General features: G+C 46.8%; 1 protein-coding gene across 1 annotated transcript in view; it reads left to right on the top strand.

The window, feature by feature from the left end:
* The window catches only part of LOC110170326 (voltage-dependent T-type calcium channel subunit alpha-1I-like), a 475861-nt gene that overhangs the window by 121953 nt on the left and 339002 nt on the right, over window positions 1–14906 (top strand). The gene's annotated exons all lie outside the window — the stretch shown is intronic.

Here is a 14906-nt window from a genome sequence, read left to right as displayed (position 1 = left end):
CTGGTTTAGTCCTGGTTTAGACCCGATTTAGTCCTGGTTTAGTCCTGATTTAGACCTAGTTTAGTCCTGATTTAGACCTGGTTTAGACCTGGTTTAGTCCTGGTTTAGACCTGATTTAGACCTAATTTAGTCCTCATTTAGACCTGGATTGGTCCTGGTTTAGGCCTGGTTTAGACCTAGTTTAGTCCTGGTTTAGTCCTGGTTTAGTCCTGGTTTAGGCCTGATTTAGTCCTGGTTTTGACTGTTTTAGTCCTGGTTTAGACCTGGTTTAGTCCTGGTTTAGACCTGGTTTAGTCCTCAGTCCTTTTAGTCCTGGTTTAGACCGGGTTTAGACCTAGTTTAGTCCTCAGTTTAGTCCTGATATAGTCCTGGTTTAGTCTGTACACATGTAACGCTTCATTTTCTTCAAATTGTCCTGGATTGTTGCGTCATAGGCAGAAATCCAGACTTCTCCTGTGCATTTTTTAAGTTCATAAACTGGTTATTCTGGGCGCTCAGACTTTGTTCTCTACATATGTATTGTATTAAATCTCCGTGGAGACGAGCAGGTCAGGTTACAGGTCAGGTCTGCGTAGAGGCGAGCTCGTTCACAGTAACAGTTCAAGTTTTTAAAGATGGAGTAGATGGAGCCTTGTTTAGTTCTGGTTTAGTCTGGATATAGTCCTGGTTTAGACCTTGTTTAGTCCTGGTTTAGTCCTCAGTTTAGTCCTGATTTAGTCCTGGTTTAGTCCTGGTTTAGACCTGGTTTAGATCCGATTTCTAGTCTTGGTTTAGACCTGTTTTAGTCCTGGTTTAGTGCTGGTTTAGACTTGAGTTAGTCCCAGTTTAGACCTGATTTATTCCTCATTTAGACCTGGTTTAGACCTGATTTAGACCTGTTTTAGTCCTCAATTTAGACCTGGTTTAGTCCTGATTTAGTCCTGGTTTAGACCTGGTTTAGACCTGGTTTAGATCTGATTTCTAGTCTTGGTTTAGACCTGTTTTAGTCCCAGTTTAGACCTGATTTAGACCTGGTTTAGTCCTCAATTTAGACCTGGTTTAGTCCTGATCTAGACCTGGTTTAGTCCTGCTTCAGTCCTGGTTTAGTCCTGGTTTAGTCCTTAGTTTAGTCCTGGTTTAGTCCTGGTTTAGTCCTTAGTTTAGTCCTGGTTTAGTCCTTAGTTTAGTCCAGGTTTAGTCCAGGTTTAGTCCTGTTTTAGTCCTGGTTTAGTCCTTAGTTTAGTCCTGGTTTAGTCCTGGTCAGTTTAGACCTGGTTTAGACCTGGTTTAGACTGGTTTAGACCTGGGTCACCTGGTTTAGACCTGGTTTAGACCTGGTTTAGACCTGGGTCAGTTCTGGTTTAGACCTGGTTTAGACCTGGGTCAGTTCTGGTTTAGACCTGGTTTAGACCTGGTTTAGACTGGGTCAGTTTCTGGTTTAGACCTGGTTTAGTGGGTCTGGTTTAGACCTGGTTTAGACCTGGTTTAGATGTGGGTCAGTTCTGGTTTAGACCTGGTTTAGATGTGGGTCAGTTCTGGTTTAGACCTGGGTCAGTTCTGGTTTAGACCTGGTTTAGATGTGGGTCAGTTCTGGTTTAGACCTGGTTTAGATGTGGGTCAGTTCTGGTTTAGACCTGGTTTAGACCTGTGGGTCAGTTCTGGTTTAGACCTGGTTTAGATGTGGGTCAGTTCTGGTTTAGACCTGGTTTAGATGTGGGTCAGTTCTGGTTTAGACCTGGTTTAGATGTGGGTCAGTTCTGGTTTAGACCTGGTTTAGATGTGGGTCAGTTCTGGTTTAGACCTGGTTTAGATGTGGGTCAGTTTAGACCTGGTTTAGACCTGGGTCAGTTCTGGTTTAGATGTGGGTCAGTTCTGGTTTAGACCTGGTTTAGACCTGGGTCAGTTCTGGTTTAGACCTGGTTTAGACCTGGTTTAGACCTGGTTTAGACCTGGTTTAGACCTGGGTCACTTTTCGCGGTCTCGCTGTTTCTAGGGTTTTTAAGACTAGAGAAACTGAAACAAACCCAGACTGTAGGAAACTCCTCACACTTGTTATTACATCACAGAGTCACGTGTTTAGAGGAAATTATTGAAGAAAATATATCAGTTACTTCATCATCGAGCAATTTGAATTTTCTGTTGAATTATCAGGGTGAAAATATTTTAAAACAGTAGAATTTTTGTTCTTCTGAGTCTCGACTGATCATTGGATTTGTTCTTCCAGAAAAAAAAAAATTTATAAGAAGGTTTCATGAATGACGCCCGATGTACGAAGTTCTCGTGTAGACCTCCTCCTCCTCCTCCTTCTCTCCTTCTCTTCCTCCTCCTCCTTCTCTCCTTCTCTTCCTCCTCCTTCTTCTGACTCATAATGAACGATAGAATAAGGAGTAGTGGAAGATCCCTTCTCCTTTTTCTCCTCTTTTCTTCTCCTCCTCCTTCTCTACCTTCTCTCCTCTTCTTTTCCTCTTCCTTTCCTACTCCTCCTTCTCTCCTCTTCCTCTCTCTCTCCTCCTCTTTCTCTCCACCTCCTTTCCTCCTCTCCTCCTCCTTCTCTCCTCCTCCTTCTCTCTTCTCCTCCTCCTCTCTTCTGTTCTCCTCCTCTTCTCCTCTTCCTCCCTCTCTCCTCCTTCTCTCCTTCTCCTCCTCCTCATCCTTCTCTCCTTCTTCTCCCTTCTCCTTTCCTCCTCTCCTCCTCCTTCTCTCCTTCTTCTCCTCTCCTCCTTATCTCCTTTCCTCCTCTCCTCCTCCTTCTCTCCTCCCTCTCTCCTCCTCTTCCTTCTCTCCTTTCTCCTTCTCTCCTCCTCCTTCTCTCATCTCCTCCTCTCCTCTTCTTCTCTTCCCCTCCTCCTTCTCTCCTCTCCTTCTCTCTTCTCCTCCTCCTCTCTTCTGTTCTCCTCCTCTTCCTCCCTCTCTCCTCCTCATCTCCTTCTTCTCCTCTTCCTTCTCTCCGCTTTCTCCTTCTCTCCTGCTCTCTTATTCCTCCTCCTCTTCTGTCCTCCTCCCTCTCTCCTTCCTTCTCCTCCCTCTCTTCTCCTCTTCTGCTGCGCGATGAACGACAGAATAAGGAGAGTGGTATAAAGGAGAAGTGCTTTTGTTGGGTGGAGACGGACACGAGACCGAACGCCGAGCAGGTCTGCGAAACGAACGAGAGAGACGCGGCGGAGGAGAGGAAATAAGGATGGATGAGGCGGAGCGAGGGAGGAGACGGAGGAGGGAGAGAGAGAGAAGAGAGGAGAGAGAGACGCAGTGCAAAAGAGGAAATAAAGATTACTCCGGTAACATTCAGGAAATAAGGATGGATGAGGCGGAGAGATGGAGGAGAAAGAACGGAGGGAGAGATTGGGAAAATGAGAAGAGGAGGGAGGGTAAGAAGAGGGGAAAAAAGGAAGGATGAGAGAGGAAAAGAGAGAAAAAAAAGGAACTGAGGAAAGAGTGACAGAGATATGAAAGGGGTAAGAGAGAGAGAGAGAGAGAGAGGAAAGGAGAGAGGGAAGAGAAGATGGGGAGGAGGTAGAGAAGTAGGGATGAGAGAGAGAGAGAAAAAAAAGAGGGCAGAATTTGGTAGAAAGAGGGATAGCGAAGGAGAGAGGAGAATGGTAGAGAGAGAGAGAGATGAGAAGAAAGAAAGAGTGGATAGAGAAATAGGAGTGTGAGGACGGAGGGAGGAGAGAGAAAAGAGATGGAAAAAAGCGTGAAGAGGTGTGGGATGAAAGAGAAGAATAGTTCATTAAAGAGAAAAGGAGTGAGTGAGAGGAGAGAGGTAGAGAGAGAAAGAGCAAGCGAGAGAGAGAGGTAGAGAGAGAGGAGAGAGAGAGAAGACAGAGAGGAGAGAGAGAGGAGAGAGAGGAGAGACGGCTTGATAGAGAGAGGAGCGAGAAAAAAGAGAGAAAGGAGAGAGAGAAAAGATAGAGAGAGAAGAGAGAGATAGAGAAGAGAGAGATAGATAGAAAGAGAGAGAGAGAGAAAGAAGAGCAAGAGAGAGAAGAGTGATGGACAGATAGAGAGGAGAGAGAGAAGATAGAGACAGCTTGATAGGAGAGAGAAAGAGAAGAGAGAGAGGAGAGTGATGGATAGATCGAGAAAAGAGAGACAGAGAGAAAAGAGAGTGAATCAAGGTGAAAGAGTTTGGTAGATAGAGAGAAAAGAGAGAGAAGAGAGAGAATAGAGAGGGGGGGAAGAGAATAGAGAGGAGAGAGAGAATAGAGAGTGAGAGATAAAGAGAGAGATAAAGAAAGAGATACAGAGAGAGAGATAGAGAGAGAATAACATGAAAGAGGAGTGAGTGGAAAAAGAGTGGAAGAGTTTGGTACGTAGAGAGAAAAGAGAGAGGAGAGAGAGCAGGGAAGAGAGGAGAGAGAGAGAGAGAGAGGAGAGAGAGAATAAAATGAAAGGAGTTGGAGGAAAAAGAATTGAAGAATTTGGTAGCAAGAGAGAGAGAGAGAAAAAAGAGAGAGAAAAGAGAGAGAAAAGAGAGATGATGATTGGAGAAAAGATAACGGCGGGAAGGATGAGGAGTCCATTATGATGATGGATAGAACCAGACGGAGGAGTAGAGAGTCCAGAGAGAGACTGATGAGAGAGGGGAGAGAGAGACAGAGGGAGGGAGGGATGGAGAGAGACAGAGGGAGGGATGGAGAGAGACAGAGACAGAGGGAGGGAGGGATGGAGAGAGACAGAGGGAGGGATGGATGGAGAGAGAGACAGAGGGAGGGATGGAGGGAGAGAGAGACAGAGGGAGGGAGGGAGGGATGGAGAGAGACAGAGGGAGGGATGGAGAGAGAGACAGAGGGAGGGATGGAGAGAGACAGAGGGAGGGAGGGGAGAGAGAGACAGAGGGAGGGATGGATGGAGAGAGAGACAGAGGGAGGGATGGAGGGAGAGAGACAGAGGGAGGGAGGGATGGAGAGAGACGAGATGGAGAGGGAGGGAGGATGGAGGAGAGAGAGACAGATGGAGGAGGGAGGGATGGAGAGAGACAGAGGGAGGGATGGATGGAGAGAGAGACAGAGGGAGAGGGATGGAGGGGGAGAGAGACAGAGGGAGGGAGAGAGAGACAGAGGGAGGAGAGGGAGGGATGGGAGAGAGACAGAGGGAGGGATGGAGAGAGAGACAGAGGGAGGGATGGGAGAGAGGAGAGAGAGAGACGGAGAGAGAGGAGGGATGGAGAGAGACAGAGAGGAGGGAGGGATGGAGGAGAGGAGGATGGAGAGAGACAGAGAGAGGGAGGGATGGAGAGAGACAGGGAGGGATGGAGAGAGACAGAGGGATGGAGAGAGAGACAGAGGGAGGGAGGGAGGGATGGAGAGAGAGACAGAGGGAGGGAGGGAGAGAGACAGAGGGAGGGAGAGAGACAGAGGGATGGAGAGAGACAGAGGGATGGAGAGAGCGTCAGACGTGTTTTATGTCCTGTTCGTTTTCTCGTGTTTATTTGAGAGTCTCTGTTTTTAATTAGATCTTCTGTTAATTTCAGTTTTAATGAGTTTGTTTCTTAATCGTGTGATTTAATCTGAAACTCTGATCAACTCGATGAAAAACGACGACACGACGACGCTTCTGATCCCGAAAAACAAACCAGAATCGGATGAGAAACAAAGACGAGTATCGAAAACAGATCCTCGATTTCCACAAAGATCAATACTGAAAAAAAAAAAAGTCCCACTGACAGAACAGAGAAGAACATGGACCTGGATTAGACCTGGATTAGACCTGGTTTAGACCTGGTTTAGACCTGGTTTAGATCTGGTTTAGATCTGGATTAGACCTGGATTAGACCTGGTTTAGACCTGGTTTAGATCTGGTTTAGACCTGGTTTAGATCTGGATTAGACCTGGATTAGACCAGGTTTAGTCCTGGTTTAGTCCTGGATTAGACCTAGATTAGTCCTGGTTTAGACCTGGTTTTATTCCTGGTTTAGTCCTGGTTTAGACCTGGTTTAGACCTGGTTTAGACTTGGTTTTATTCCTGGTTTAGTCCTGGTTTAGACCTGGTTTAGTCCTGGTTTAGACCTGGTTTAGACCTGGTTTAGACTTGGTTTTATTCCTGGTTTAGTCCTGGTTTAGACCTGGTTTAGTCCTGGTTTAGACCTGGTTTTATTCCTGGTTTAGTCCTGGTTTAGACCTGGTTTAGAACTGGTTTAGACCTGGTTTAGACCTGGATTAGACCTGGTTTAGACCTAGATTAGTCCTGGTTTAGGCCTGGTTTAGTCCTGGTTTTAGACCTGATTTAGACCTGGTTTTATTCCTGGTTTAGACCTGGTTTAGTCCTGGTCAGAGATCACTAAATTACTCAAACACGCATGGGTGACTCTAAAACGTCTTCAGGCAGGTTTCTGATGAGGGAACAATGTTAAATCTTTTAAAAAAAAAAACTAAATCTATGAGTAACTTTTTGGTTTTGGGGTTCGTCAGTTGCTTGTTTCCATGGATACGTCATCGCTCTGCCTTGAATGTTCCGCAGTGCGACGGCTCGACGGTACATTTATTCAATCACAGGTGGTTTTTTGGCTCAAAATACACAGAAAAACGTAGACAGAGAGAGAAAGAGGGAGAATAAGAGTGGAAGTGTCAGAGCTCCTTGTCGTTGTCGTTCTCGTCCTGAGATTGTGTGTTTTTTGGTTCGTTGTCGTCGTGTCGTGTTTCTCTGCCGCGTCTCGTTTTTCATTTCACTCACGTTTATTAGTTTGGACAAAGAGAAAAATCCGCCCTGGTCGATATTAAAAACCACGAGGCTCCGGTTTGGAACGGAAAAGGTGGGAGGAGGTGTAAAAACGAACAACACCGACACTGACACTGGCATTGGATTGTTCTGGATCCAGTATCGGTTCCGTGATATCGGTTCAGTCGATATCCTGGTGACAAAATGGATCCAGTTCTTCCAATCACAATCCTTCATTTCATTATAGATTTATCTCGTTGCCTAAAACTTAAACTCATATTTGTCGCGTTTTCAAACTTTTATTATACATTTTTATAGAAAGTTTATGGGAAAAGTCAATGGGAAATTTACTTCCTGGACCAGGGGGCGGAGTCTGCTGAACTCTATTCAACTATTTTAGAGCAATTTTGACGTTTAGAATGAATAAAATATAAAATAATGATCTACTTCTGTGTTCGTGTGCCGTTTGTTCTTTTGAATTTCAATTAAGAACGGAAAAAGATAAAATGGGAAAACAGTTTATTTCATTTTTTCCGTTTTAGTGTCAAACAACGACACAGATTTTGACCTCTGATCCGTGTGTCGTTCGTTCATTTGTTTTTCAATATAAAACCAAAAATAAGAAAATGAAAAAACAAAATAAAAAAACAGATAATGATTCGTTTTTTCAGTTTTCGATTTTGTGTTTAAATGAAGAATGAAAAAAAAACGGATAACGGCCGTTTCCCGTTTACGTGACTTCTGCCAGACTTTTGCGTCTGGTCCCGGTCTGGTCCCGGTCTGGTCCTGGTCTGGTCCCGGTCTGGTCCCGGTCTGGTCCTGGTCTGGTCCCGGTCTGGTCCTGGTCTGGTCTCAGTCCTGGTCTGGTCCCGGTCTGGTCTCAGTCTCGGTCTGGTCCCGGTTTCATTTCTGATCTCGGTGCCGGTCTGGTCTCGGTCTCAGTCCCACTCTGGTCCCAGTCTGGTCCCGGTCTGGTCCCGGTCTGGTCCCGGTCTGGTCCCGGTCTGGTCCCGGTCTGGTCTCAGTCCTGGTCTGGTCCTGCTCTGGTCCCGGTCTGGTCTCGGTCTCGGTCTGGTCCCGGTTTCATTTCTGATCTCGGTCCCGGTCTGGTCTCGGTCTCAGTCTCGGTCTGGTCCCGGTCTGGTCCCGGTCTGGTCTCAGTCCCGGTCTGGTCCTGGTCTGGTCTCGGTCCCAGTCCTGCTCTGGTCCCAGTCTGGTTTCAGTCCTGGTCTGTTCCTGCTCTGGTCCCGGTCTGGTCCCGGTCTGGTCTCAGTCTCGGTCTGGTCCCGGTCTGGTCTCAGTCTCGGTCTGGTCCCGGTCTGGTCTCAGTCTCGGTCTGGTCCGGTCTGGTCTCAGTCCTGGTCTGGTCCCGGTCTGGTCTCAGTCTCGGTCTGGTCCCAGTCTGGTCTCAGTCTCGGTCTGGTCCCGGTCTGGTCTCAGTCTCGGTCTGGTCCCGGTCTGGTCTCAGTCCTGGTCTGGTCCCGGTCTGGTCTCAGTCTCGGTCTGGTCCCAGTCTGGTCTCAGTCTCGGTCTGGTCCGGTCTGGTCTCAGTCTCGGTCTGGTCCCGGTCTGGTCTCGGCCTCAGTCCCGGTCTGGTCTCGGCCTCAGTCTCGGTCTGGTCCCGGTCTGGTCTCAGTCTCGGTCTGGTCCCGGTCTGGTCTCGGCCTCAGTCCCGGTCTGGTCTCGGCCTCAGTCTCGGTCTGGTCCCGGTCTGGTCTCAGTCTCGGTCTGGTCCCGGTCTGGTCTCAGTCTCGGTCTGGTCCTGGTCTGGTCTCAGTCTCGGTCTGGTCCTGGTCTGGTCTCAGTCTCAGAAGCTGCTGACTTTAAATTAAATATTGGAAATAGAAGTCGAAATCAGTTTTTTTGTTTGACCCTAAAACAGAAAAATGAAATAAACAGTTTTCACATTTTATTGTTTTTCGTTCTTGATTGAAATGGAAAATAACGACTACACGGACTGTTACGTTAAAGTGAAACACTAAACACCTGAAAAAAAAACAAAAACAAACCGACAGCTCAAACCTCGTGTCAGTCGTCCATGTTTGTTCTGTCTGGTTTTTGTAGGGAGCAGTGTCGTCTCTTCTTCTTCTCTGGTTTCATCTCAGACTCAGATAAACCTGTTTAATTAAACCTTTGTGTTTTTTTCTCTCTTTGGGAAATTTCCTTTTACATTTTCTAAATAATTTGCTTTTTTTGGTGTGGTTTTGGAGTCTCTGCGGCGGACGTTGGGTTTGAAGGGAATTCTCTTTATTTATACTAAAAAAGTTTAATCTAAAAAGTGAAAAGTTTGCACAATTAGACTTTTATAAGAGTTTTATAAAGCTTAAAGAGTTTATTCCAAAAAAGACTCATTTGGTCTTTTCTTCGAATTATGTTTTTGTTTTTGTTGCGTACTTTCCGTGACGCGTTTGGAGCCAAAAGATAAAATACTAGACCCGACGTTATGTTGATACTTTACAGTGACGTCACGCTGGGGGTGTTCTACATCTTTGTCTATGGTGGAATGTTCAGGATTTACCCAAGAGACACAATGCACAGATTAAGCAAACGCAGACAAAAAAGGTTTTCGATAGACCTTTTTTAATAGCGGCGAGAAGTTCCATCCTGTAGGTTTGTGGTTAATGTTTTTCTGTGTCAAAATGTGTGTAAGTGTGTGTGTAAATGTGTGTGTAAAAGTGTGTGTAAGTGTGTGTGTAAGTGTGTGTAAGTGTGTGTGTAAATGTGTGTAATGTGTGTGTGTAAGTGTGTGTGTGTGTGTGTAAATGTGTGTGTAAAAGTGTGTGTAATGTGTGTGTGTAAGTGTGTGTGTGTAAAGTGTGTGTGTAAGTGTGTGTGTAAAGTGTGTGTGTGTGTGTAAAATGTGTGTGTAAAGTGTGTGTAAGTGTGTGTGTAAAGTGTGTGTGTGTAAATGTGTGTAATGTGTGTAAGTGTGTGTGTAAGTGTGTGTGTAAATGTGTGTAAGTGTGTGTGTAAGTGTGTGTAAATGTAAATGTGTAAAATTACGTTTTCAGACATAGGATATCGCTTTCGTGTCCTGAAAAACGTTTGTGTCAGCTCTTGGAAATAAAGTACGTTTTCATAATAAGCAGAAGTTTCCTGTCCAGGAGTAATTTTGGCGACCAGTGTTCAGTCTTTAGACCTGCGTCTGCTTCAGTTGCGCCATCGCTGGAATGAATCTTCAAGAATCACCTTAATTTGCGGCGAACTGCTCCTGGATTCTTGTCGCCATCACAACAAACTTTTTGTGTGAACTGCGAGGAAGATATAGGTCAAAAAAAGCCGCTAAGAACTGTTGCGTTGGTGGAGTAAACAGCGTCTGTGCGTCTTGCGTCTGTGGACTGCGTGACAGTCGTACGTAAACCACGTACCGGCGGCGCAGGCAAGTCAGTTACACTAGAAACGTAGGGAGTTTGATTGACAGCCTGTCAGCTCACAGATAACGAGGCAGTGTCGTTATCTATTGGCAAATGTTTAGCTCCACCACGTCCAGAGTTGATGAATTTTTATTCTCTTTTTTTTTGGTCATCATAATTACAAGGCGACTGCATCTATAATCTATCACTGACAATTTGAAACAAAAAAAAATCCTCCATACAACCTTTAAGTACGAACAAACACAATCCAATTCCACACACTTTTGTTTCTTCCTGAAAACACTCGAGTAAACGTGGAATAAAAAGTGAAGACGCGACGCCACTTTTAACCTAAATTTTCATCTTTTTCACCTCGATAGTTGTGGATAAATTCTTCGTTTGGACCTTGCTGGTTGAAGATTCGGTGTTGGGGCAGATTTATGACGCCGCTGGAGGCCGTTGTGAAAAAGGTCGGCTGGCTGGAAATCCAAGGAAAAGTCGGCTTCAAAATTTGACTCAACAACAGCACGTTTTCGGGAGCCGGTGATCAGTCCGACGTTCATTCACGGTTTTGTTTCGGAGTTTGATTTTTGACAAAAAGTTGAACCTGACGAACTGAAAACCTGTTGGTCAGATTTGTTTAACGGCGCAGCCTTCGTGGTTCCAGATAAATCGTCTCTTTCTGGTCCGACTGTGTGGAAAAAAAGGCTCAGGTTAAAGTTCAGCAGAGAAGTGCACAGAGGACTAGCATGCTAACAGTGTAATTACCTGATTCCCCGGACAATAAAAGGCTCCCCCCAAAAAATTCTCGCGCAAATCTTCTCTGAGACGAACAGACACATGATGAACCGGGGAGGCAATTAGGGCGAAGATTAGAAATGATTAGCTCGTTATGATAATGGAGAGAGAGAGAAAGAGAGAGAGGGATGGAGATTAAAGGAGGAAAGAGAGAGAGAGACAGAGGGAGAGAGAAAGAGAGAGGGAGAGGAGGAGAGAAGAGAGAGACAGAGCTTGTTTTGATAATGGAGAGAGAGGAAGGGAAGAGTGGGGGAAAGTGGGAGGAGAGAGAGACGAGGGGAGAGAGAACTGAGTGAGAGAGACAGAGAGATCTTTATGATAAAACTGAAAGAGAGAGAGAGGGGGGAGAGAGAAAGAGAGAGAGTGAAGGATAGAGAGAAACAGAGAGAGAGAGAGCTCTTTGTGATGATACTGAAAGAATGAGAAACAGAGAGAAAGAAACGGAGAGCTCTTCATGAGAATACTGACAAAGAGAGAGAGAGAGAAAGAGGGAGGGAGTGAGAGAGGAATAGAGAGAAACGGAGGGGGAAAGAGAGAGAGTGAAGGATAGAGAGAGACAGAGAGAGAGCTCTTTGTGACAATACTGAAAGAGAGAGAGGGAAAGAGAGAAAGAAATGGAGAGAATTTTTATGATAATACTAAAAAGAGGGAGAGAGAGAGAGTGGGAAACGGAAAGAGAGAGAGCTTTCTGTGATAACACTGAAAGAGAGAGAGAGAGTGAGAGAAAGAAACAGAGAGAGAGAGAGGTCTTTATGATACTGAAAGAAAGAGAGGTGATAGAGAGAAACTGAGAAACAGAGAGATCTTTATCATAATACTGAAAGAGAGAGAGAGAGAGTGAGCTCTTTATGATAATATTAAAAGAGAGAGAAAGGAAAAGAGAGAAACAGAGAGCTCTATATGATAATACTGAGAGAGAGAGAGAGAGGAATAGAGAGAAACAGAGAGAAACAGAGAGAGAGAATGAAACTGAGAACTCTTTTTGATGATACTGAAAGAGAGAAAGAGAGAGAGAGAGAGGAATAGAGAGAAACAGAGAGAGCTCTTTATGATAATAGTGAGAGGTGGAGGGAGAGAGGTGGAGGGGAGGAGAGAGGAGGGAGAGAGGTGGAGAGGAGGGAGAGAGGTGGAGGGAGAGAGATGGAGGAGAGAGGTGGAGGGAGAGAGGTGGTGGGAGAGAGGAGGTGGGAGAGAGATGGAGGGAGAGAGGTGGAGGAGGGAGAGAGATGGAGGGAGAGAGTGGAGGGAGAGAGATGGAGGAGAGAGAGAGGATGGAGAGAGATGGAGGGAGAGAGGTGGAGGGAGAGAGAGGTGGAGAGGAGAGGGAGAGAGATGGAGGAGAGAGATGGAGGGAGAGAGGTGGAGGGAGAGAGATGGAGGAGAGAGATGGAGGAGAGAGGAGGGGAGAGAGGTGGAGAGAGGATGGAGAGAGATGGAGGGAGAGAGATGGAGGGAGAGAGGTGGAGGGAGAGAGGTGGAGGGAGAGAGATGGAGGGAGAGAGATGGAGGGAGAGAGGTGGAGGGAGAGAGGTGGAGGGAAGAGAGATGGAGGGGAGAGAGAGAGAGAGGTGGAGAGAGGTGAGAGGGAGAGAGATGGAGGGAGAGAGATGGAGGGAGAGAGGATGGAGGAGAGAGAGATGGAGGGAGAGAGGTGGAGGGGAGAGAGGTGGAGGGAGAGAGATGGAGGGAGAGAGATGGAGGAGAGAGGTGGAGGGGAGAGAGGGAAGAGAGAGGAGGAGAGAGATGGAGGGAGAGAGATGGAGGGAGAGAGGTGGAGGGGAGAGAGGTGGAGGGAGAGAGATGGAAGGAGAGAGATGGAAGGAGAGAGGGAGAGGGAGAGAGATGGAGGGAGAGATGGAGGAGAGAGAGATGGAGGAGAGAGATGGAGGGAGAGATGGAGGGAGAGAGGTGAGGAGAGATGGAGGGAGAGAGATGGAGGGAGAGAGATGGAGGGAGAGAGAGTGGGGGAGAGAGATGGAGGGAGAGGTGGAGGGAGAGAGATGGAGGGAGAGAGGTGAGATGGAGGGAGAGAGTGGAGGGAGAGAGGTGGAGGGAGAGAGGTGGAGGAGAGAGAGATGGAGGGAGAGAGATGGAGGGGAGAGAGGTGAGAGGGAGGGAGAGAGATGGAGGGAGAGAGGTGGAGGGAGAGAGATGGAGGGAGAGAGAGGTGGAGGAGAGAGGTGGAGGGAGGAGGAGGGGAGAGAGGTGGAGGGAGAGAGATGGAGGGAGAGAGATGGAGGGAGAGAGGTGGAGGGAGAGAGTGGAGAGAGATGGAGGGAGAGAGGTGAGATGGAGGGAGAGAGTGGAGGAGAGAGAGGTGATGGAGAGAGAGGTGGAGGAGAGAGATGGAGGGAGAGAGGTGGAGGGAGAGAGGTGGAGGGAGAGAGATGGAGGGAGAGAGATGGAGGGAGAGAGATGAGAGGGAGAGAGAGGTGGAGGAGAGAGGTGGAGGGAGAGAGGTGGAGGGAGAGAGATGGAGGGAGAGAGATGGAGGGAGAGAGGTGGAGGGAGAGAGGTGGAGGGAGAGAGGTGGAGGGAGAGAGGTGGAGGGAGAGAGATGGAGGGAGAGAGATGGAGGGAGAGAGGTGGAGGGAGAGAGGTGGAGGGAGAGAGGTGGAGGGAGAGAGATGGAGGGAGAGAGATGGAGAGGGGGCAGCAGTAGTTCAGTTGGTGGATCATTCGCCCACTGATCTGAAGGTTGGTGGTTCAATTCCAGCTCTTGACATAAACATCACAGGTTGAGCATCAGATCCACTGACCCACAGGTTGGCTGGTGAATGCTGTCGTTGTGTCCTTGGGCAAGACACTTCACCCACCTTGCCCACAGTGTCTGTGTGCACTGGTGTGTGAATGGGTGAGTGGCTCCTTATTTGTAAAGCTTTGAGCCTTGAAGGTGGAAAAGCGCTGTAGAAAAATGTGACCATGTGACCATAGAGAGAGAGATGATGGAGGGAGAGAGGTCATGTGGTCATGTGGTCGTGCTGTGTGTTTGCAGTTGTACGTGTGTGTTTGTTTTTGTGTTTTGTTAGTGTGTTTTGTTAGTGTGATTTGTTTGTGTGTTTGTGTGATTTGTTTGTGTGTTTGTGTGATTTGTTTTGTGTTTGTGTGATTTGTTCGTGTGTTTGTTTGTGTGATTTGTTTGTGTGTTTGTGTGATTTGTTTGGGCGACTCAGTGTGTGGAATATTGATGTTCAGCAGTGACGTCGCTCTGGGGGAGTCTTACATGTTTCTCTACAGTGACAGAACGCACACATTACCAAACACACACACACAAAACAAGTTTTAAGATGGTCTGACAAAAACACAAAATGGATTTAAATCAGATTTCCAGGAGCCTGTGATCGTCGTAAACAGTGGTAACTCTAACAGTATTATCCACGTGTTTATAGATCTGACCGTCGTATCCATGTGTTTATATCAGTGTTGTACAGGAACGTTTATATTTTGGGTGAATGTGAAGTGAACGAGCTGTAATGAATGAACTGTGAGCCTGTTCATCCTGGAGGAACGATGTGTGCTTCTGTTTGTTCAATAGAGTGACAGATTTTTTTAGTTCCAGGTGAAAACCCGACGAAACGCACCGTAAAGAGCTTTACTATTTAGAGGAAAAACATTCAATCTGGCAACAACACGAGCCACTAGCGTCGCATCGCTGCACACATCAGTGTGGTTTTTTCTTATGCAAATGAAACATATGGCTTTAAAGTTTGTATAGAGGATTTTTTTAAGGGAAGAGAAATACAGCGACAGTCCTTGTGCGCGTTCAGAATTACTGTTGAAGTTTCCTGTCTAGAAGTAATTCAGTGACCGACGCGTCTGTTTTTAGACCCTTCGTCTGCTTCGGTCGCGCCATCGCTGGACGAGATCTCCAAGAATCACCTCAGTTTGTCTTCACTCCTTTTCCTCTTCTCTTCTTCTTTCAGCGACCTCAAAAACGGACTTTCTTTTGCGGCGAACCGGTCGTGGATTCTCGTCCGCCGTCGCGACAAACTTTGTGCGAAAAGCGAGGAAGCGACAGAAAAAGCCTCTAAGAACCGCTGCGTAAACCACGTAATCCGACGAGTCAGTTATACTGGGGAGTTTGATTGACAACCCAACAGCCAATAGAAAATGAGGGAGCCT

Source organism: Boleophthalmus pectinirostris, unplaced genomic scaffold, assembly GCF_026225935.1.
Source record: "Boleophthalmus pectinirostris isolate CB_2022bp ecotype Guang Dong unplaced genomic scaffold, ASM2622593v1 HiC_scaffold_22, whole genome shotgun sequence".
NCBI lineage: Eukaryota > Metazoa > Chordata > Actinopteri > Gobiiformes > Gobiidae > Boleophthalmus > Boleophthalmus pectinirostris.
Note: the sequence above shows the minus strand (reverse complement) of the source record. Positions and strands in the feature narration are given on the sequence as shown.